Below are 6,364 nucleotides of genomic sequence, written 5' to 3'. Positions count from 1 at the left end.
TACAGCACGGAAACAAATATCTGCTGATCAGATATCCTCAATTAATCTGATTCCATTTGCCAGCACTTGGCTCATATCCTTCCAAACCCTTCCTACTCATCTACCCATTTCAATGCCTTTTAAATGTTGTAATTGTACCAGCATTCACTACTTCATCTGGCAGTTCATTCCATACTGAGGTGGCAGGGTACGTGAAAACGTTGACCCTTGAATCCCTTTTAAATCTTTACACCCTCACCTTAAACTAATGCCCTCTAGTTTTGGACTCCCCTACGCAAGAGAAAGCCTTGTTTGTTTACCCTATCCATGTTCCTCGTGATTTTATAAAACTGAAAAAGGTCACCCCTCATCCTCCGACGCTCCAGGGAAAATAGCCCCAGCTGATTCAGTCTCTCCTTATAGTTCAAACGCCCCAAAGCAGGCAGCGTTCTGTCAACCTTGTATAAACCCTTCCAAGTCCCACAATGTCTTTCCTATCGAGGGAGTCCATTGAATGCAGTATCCCAAAAGTGACCTTAATCATTGTCCTGTACAGCCACAACATGACATCCTAACTCCTTTACTCAAGGCACTGAGCAGTAAAGGCAAGCATACCAGATGCCTTCTTCAAGGGCTTTTGCCCGAAATGTCGATTGTCCGGCTCCTCGGATGCTGCGTGACCTGCTGTGCGTTTCCAGCACTACTCTAATCTTGACTCTGATCTCCAGCATCTGCAGACCTCACTTTCGTCTTCTTCATTGCCCTATCCAGCTGCGATTCCACTTTTAAGGAACTATGAACCTGCACCAGCTGGCACTCGCACAGCCTCAGCATGTCAGCTGGGTCTGTGACCATGAGGAGCACGGCGTCGGTGTAAGCCAGAAAAATCCCCTCCAGCCCCGGCCAGCGTAGAGCGAAACCTGAAAGCCGTTCACACAAGAGGCACAGGAATGGCTCCACACAGAGAGAATAAAGCTGGGCTGACAGCGGTCAGCCCTGACACACTCCTCTCCCACAGCGTAGGGGCACCGTCAGGGACCCGTTAACCTTCAGTGGGCACTCCGCGGCGGCATACAGAACTCAGATCCCGGCGACAAAACGTGTCCCAAACCCGAAAGCTGACAAAGTCCCGAGGTGCCAAGGGATGTCGAATGTGCCCTGGTAAAGATTTTGTAGTTTGTGCTGAGGAGGGAAACCGGGCACCAATTCTTTAACAAACAGATATCCCCTTCCTAGGCAACAGAGTGATGACGGTCCTGCACCAAGAAAGGGGCATTCTCCGGTCACGACACATTCCTTCAGGAGATCCCAGAATGTCCTGAGGAACCCCACGGTCAGCCCGTCCAGCCCTGGGGTCTTGCCCCTGGAAAGACAGGCAAGGGCAGGGGTCAGCTCCAAGCTCAGAGGGGCATAGAGCCTCTCGGTGTCCTGGGGACTGACCTGCCACAGCTCCTCCCACAGAACTCTGCGAGCTTCCTCACTGGACGGATCTGGAGAGAACAGAGCCCAATAATAGGCCCTCAATTGGGCCCTGATTCCCTCCAGATCCAAGATGGGGGATCTGCCATTGGAACAAGGTGCTGCTGGTGGATCCTGGGCCTTTTTCCCAGTGAGTAGAAGAAGGGGAGCCGGGGGTCGGGATCCTGAAGGAACTGGATCCGTGATCTCACGTACACACCCCAGGACCCAGTGAGCTGCAGATCCCAGAGTGCAACCTTCTTCTCTTCATACACCCCCCACAGGGCCGGGTCGCTTTATTGAAACAGTGGAGACAGGTCAGAGAATGTTCACTCAGTGGGATCCTGGGATGAAGCAGTTCCCTTGTGATGAAAGGTTTCAGGCTGGGGCTGTACTCATTGGAGTTTAGCGGAACAAGCGGTTCTTATTGAAATGTATAAGATGGTGAAGGTGTTGACAGAGTAGACATTGAGAGGCTGTTTCCCATTGTGGGGGAACCTGGAACCAGGGATAGAGTTTCAAAATAAGGGCCCTGCCAATTAACATGGAGATGGGGAGGGATTTTGTGTCTCGGGATCATTGATCTTTGGAATTCTCTCCCCCTCGGGAGCAGTGGAGCCCAGTTCATTGAATATATTGGAAGCTGAGTTAAACAGGTTTTGGATCAATGAGGGAGTTGAAGGTTGTGGGAGTCAGGCAGGAAAATGGAGTTAAGGTCACAATCAGATCAGCCGCCATCTTTATGAATGACAGGGCAAGCTCTCGGGGTCACTCTGCTCCTGTTTCTGATGTACAATGTTCACATGGGATTTTCACACGGACATTGATTTGAGTTGTCAGCTTTTGAGTTTCTTTCCTTCCTGAGTGTTAAAAAATGGGTTGAACTTGCTTTCACACTCCCAAACTCCCTTCCACTCTGGAAACAGAAATAATAAACAAACTGAAGAGTTTAGAGTCATAGAGTTGTGCAGCACGGAAACAAATATCTGCTGATCAGATATCCTCAATTAATGTGATTCCATTTGCCAGCACTTGGCCCATATCCCTCCAAACCCTTCCGACTCATCTACCCATTTCAATGCTTTTTAAATGTTGTAATTGTACCAGCATTCACCACTTCATCTGGCAGCTCCTTCCATACACAGGTGGCAGGGTACGTGAAAATGTTGACCCTTGAATCCCTTTTAAGTCTTTAACACCCTCACCTTAAACTAATGCCCTCTAGTTTTGGACTCCCCTACCCGAGAGAAAGCCTTGTTTGTTTACCCTATCCATGTTCCTCATGTTTTTATAAAACTGTAAAAGGTCACCCCTCATCCTCCGACGCTCCAGGGAAAATAGCCCCAGCTGATTCAGTCTCTCCTTATAGTTCAAACGCCCCAAAGCAGGCAACGTTCTGTCAACCTTGTATAAACCCTTCCAAGTCCCACAATGCCTTTCCTATCGCAGTGAGTCCATTGAATGCAGTATTCCAAAAGTGACCGAATCAATGGTCTGTACAGCCACAACATGACATCCTAACTCCTTTACTCAAGGCACTGAGCAGTAAAGGCAAGATAACCGATGCCTTCTTCAAGGGCTTTTGCCCGAAATGTCGATTGTCCTGCTCCTCGGATGCTGCGTGACCTGCTGTGCGTTTCCAGCACCATTCTAATCTTGACTCTGATCTCCAGCATCTGCAGACCTCATTTTCGTTTTCTTCATTGCCCTATCCACCTGCGATTCCACTTTTAAGGAACTATGAACCTGCACTACCTGGCACTCGCACATCCTCCACATGTCAGCTGGGTCTGTGACCATGAGGAGCACGGCGTCGGTGTAAGCCGGAAAAATCCCCTCCAGCCCCGGCCTGCGTAGAGCGAAACCTGAAAGCCGTTCACACAAGAGGCACAGGAATGGCTCCACACAGAGAGAATAAAGCTGGGCTGACAGGGGTCAGCCCTGACACACTCCTCTCCCACAGCGTAGGGGCACCGTCAGGGACCCGTTAACCTTCACTAGGCATTCTGCTGTGGGGTACAGAACTCAGATCCCGGCGACAAAACGTGTCCCAAACCCGAAAGCTGACAGAGTCCTGAGGTGCCAAGGGGAGTCGAATGTGCCCTGGTAAAGGTTTTGTAGTTTGTGCTGAGGAGGGAAACCGGGCACCAATTCTTTAAGAAACAGATATCCCCTTCCTAGGCAACAGAGTGATGACGGTCCTGCACCAAGAAAGGAGCATTCTCCGGTCACGACACATTCCTTCAGGATATCCCAGAATGTCCTGAGGAGCCCCACGGTCAGCCCGTCCAGCCCTGGGGTCTTGCCCCTGGAAAGACGGGCGAGGGCAGGGGTCAGCTCCAAGCTCAGAGGGGCATCGAGCCTCTCGGTGTCCTCGGGACTGACCTGCCACAGCTCCTCCCACAGAACTCTGCGAGCTTCCTCACTGGACGGATCCGGAGAGAACAGAGCCCAATAATAGGCCCTCACTTGGGCCCTGATTCCCTCCAGATCCAAGATGGGGGTTCTGCCATTGGAACAAGGTGCTGCTGGTGGATCCTGGGCCTTTTTCCCAGTGAGTAGAAGAAGGGGAGCCGGGGGTCGGGATCCTGAAGGAACTGGATCCGTGATCTCACGTACACACCCCAGGACCCAGTGAGCTGCAGATCCCAGAGTGCAACCTTCTTCTCTTCATACACCCCCCACAGGGCCGGGTCCACATCGGGCTGACTGAGACGTGACTCCAGGTTGACCAGCTCCTTCTGCAACCCATCGATCTTGGATTTCTGCCTCTTCCTCACTGACCCCCACGTAAACTGCTGACAGAGAGACGGGCGTGAGCCTTGCCCACATCTCACTGTAGCCTCAGGGAGAGGAAGCCCCCACCCTCCTTCTCCCGCCAGTCTGGAAGTGACAAAACAAGTCCCGAACCCACTCGTCCTCCATCAGGAGGTTGTTAAAGGGCCGACGTCACTCTGACGCTGAACGGAACGAGCTCCCTCTTCGACACCAGGTTGTGATCAGAGAGTAGTTCCTGTCACATGAATCCCCCATCTTCGGAACACAGGATGGATACGTCCTGGAAATGTAGAGGTGGTCAATTCTGGACACTCTAACCCAGGCCTCACAAAGAGGAAGGCAATGGAATCGGGACGGAGAGTTGACCAGACATCTACCAAGACCAAGTCAAAGGTCTTAACCAAGTGTTAGGACACAAGGTGAATCTTTTCTATGTTGCTGGTTTAAATTAGCAGAGGGGTTTACCCTGTGTTGTAACAGTTTGGGGGCTCGTTACCAGGATTTGAACAGTTTGTGTCTCAGATTCGTGGTTTGAACAGGTTTAGACAGATTTGAATAGATTTGGGGTATGAGAAAGCCCAGTAGATTTAAACACTTGCAGGTTATTATCCCAGATCTTTAAATAAAACATAGGTGAGACAATTTGTTTAATTTCGGTGACTTGTGGTTGGTTAATTTAAAAGTGAGAGAAATGGCTCTTCAAATTGCGAAAGAGGTTCTGGGATTTGAAAGTGATTCTCAAATTTGTCAAGAAAGTTTAGAAGGAAAGAAAAAGGCCATACTTTTAGAATTAACAAATAAGTTAGATTTGGGTTTAACCGAGGACAAAAGTAAAGCTGACATTGTAAAGGAGTTACTCAAATACTTAGATATGTCAGAGAAACAGACAAGTGTAGTAGAGGTAGAAAATCTTAAATTAGAATTGAGGAGTTAGAAGATAAAAAAAAGAGACAGAGAGGAAAGAGAGAGGGAGAGAGATGAGAGAGAGTGGAAAAAGAGAGAGAGGAAAAAGAGAGAAGGGTCTGAGCTGAGCAAAGAGAGAAGAAAGGGAGAGAGAAGGGGAGAGAGAAGAAAAGGAGACACAAAAAGAGAGAAAATTTGAACTTGAGAAGTTGCAACTTCGCAAAGTCAAGTTAACAGAATGGAGATTAAAAGACAAGGTACTGATGCAGACAAATATGTCAAAACTCTGCCACATATTGATGAGAAAGGTGTTGAAGCCTTCTTTATTTCATTGAAGAATTTGCAAGGCAGATGGAGTGGTCCAAGGATTTATAGGTGATCCTAGTTCAGAGTAAACTGGTCGGCAGAGCTAGTGAGGTATTTGCCGTACTGACAGATGAGAGGTCAAGAGATTATGAAGAGGTCAAACAGGCTCTTTGAAGTGCTTATGATTTGGTACCAGAAGCATTTCACAATAGTTCAGAAATATAAAGAAGGAACAAGGTGAGACTTATGTTAAGTTTGAAAGAATTAAACATGGTCATTTTGGTAGATGGGTACGAGTCTTAAAGATAGTTCGGACCTTTGAGGCTCTAAAACAGATTATTCTACTGGAGGAGTTTAAAAACTCACTTCCAGAGATGGTACAAATTCATGTGTAGGAACAGGAAGTTCAGGACGTGAGAAGGGCAGCAGAATTAGCAGGTGAGTACATGTTGGTGCATAAGATAAGCTTCCAGCCAGACTTTCATCCTGTGAGGGATAGAAGTTGGGAGAAGGGGAGATCCTACACTACGAAATAAACCTTTCTTGTGGGTTATAATTAATTGTGTAGGTCCCTTCCCGAGAACTGAAAGTGGGAACCAGTACGAGTTAACCTTAAAGGATGTGTCTTCCGGATTTCCGGAGGAAACATTACATTACGGTGTATCAAGGCAAAATGGGTGGTAGAGGACTTAGTAGTTTTCTTGAAAAGCGCAGCAGGTCAGGCAGCATCCAAGGAACAGAAGAATCGACGTTTCGGACATAAGCCCTTCTTCCTGAAGAAGGGCTTATGCCCGAAACGTCGATTCTCCTGTTCCTTGGATGCTGCCTGACCTGCTGCGCTTTTCCAGCAAGACATTTTCAGCTCTGATCTCCTGCATCTGCAGCTCTCACTTTCTCCTCCTTAGTAGCTTTCTTCACAGGGTGTGGGCTACCCAGAGAG

At 48.5% G+C, this 6,364-nt stretch overlaps 1 protein-coding gene across 2 annotated transcripts in view; it reads right to left on the bottom strand.

Moving 5' to 3' along the window:
• The window catches only part of LOC122541448 (zinc-binding protein A33-like), a 72,816-nt gene that overhangs the window by 1,439 nt on the left and 65,013 nt on the right, over nt 1-6,364 (bottom strand). The window lies entirely within an intron of this gene.

The sequence above is a fragment of the Chiloscyllium plagiosum genome, chromosome 37 (genome assembly GCF_004010195.1).
Source record: "Chiloscyllium plagiosum isolate BGI_BamShark_2017 chromosome 37, ASM401019v2, whole genome shotgun sequence".
Lineage (NCBI taxonomy): Eukaryota > Metazoa > Chordata > Chondrichthyes > Orectolobiformes > Hemiscylliidae > Chiloscyllium > Chiloscyllium plagiosum.
Note: the sequence above shows the minus strand (reverse complement) of the source record. Positions and strands in the feature narration are given on the sequence as shown.